We start from the raw sequence: 587 nt of genomic DNA on the forward strand, positions 1-587 counted from the left end.
ATGTGTATTCTGGGTACTCCTATAAGCGGGAACAAAAATCTATCACATGTCGCTGGGACCAGGTTGAGCTAGCGAGACTACGGTCTGACAATCATTGGAGTTTAAGATGGTATAAGAACTTTGTAAATGAAGAGCTCGGCCCATGTTGCCGAAGATGCGGCCATGAAAAGGAGGATATCCAACATATGTTTGAATGTCCAGGAAGAATGGCAATTCGAATGGAATTATTTGGACGAGTGGAGGTGCCGCTAAGCATATTGACAATGCAGCCGAAAAAGAGCCTCGCTCTCGCTCGAAGATTTCTTCGTGAAGTCCGTCAGGCCCATTAAGGAAACCCCAAAAAAATCATCATCATCATCATCATCATCATCATCATCATCATCATCATCATCATCATCATCATCATCATCATCATCATCATCAAACCCAGGACTATGAGTACTACCAAATCATCACCATCATCATCCTCACCACCAGGCCCAGGACTGTGAGTACTACCAAATCATCATCACCATCATTGTCCTCCTCCTCCTCCTCCTCTTCCTCCTCTTCCTCCTCTTCCTCCTCCTCCTCTTCCTCCTCCTCCT

At 45.5% G+C, this 587-nt stretch overlaps 1 protein-coding gene across 1 annotated transcript in view; it reads left to right on the forward strand.

Moving 5' to 3' along the window:
• Positions 1-587, forward strand: part of LOC101864578 (UPF0764 protein C16orf89 homolog) — a gene marked incomplete in the record, with an annotated part of 40,923 nt that overhangs the window by 23,892 nt on the left and 16,444 nt on the right.

Source organism: Aplysia californica, unplaced genomic scaffold (genome assembly GCF_000002075.1).
Source record: "Aplysia californica isolate F4 #8 unplaced genomic scaffold, AplCal3.0 scaffold01172, whole genome shotgun sequence".
NCBI lineage: Eukaryota > Metazoa > Mollusca > Gastropoda > Aplysiida > Aplysiidae > Aplysia > Aplysia californica.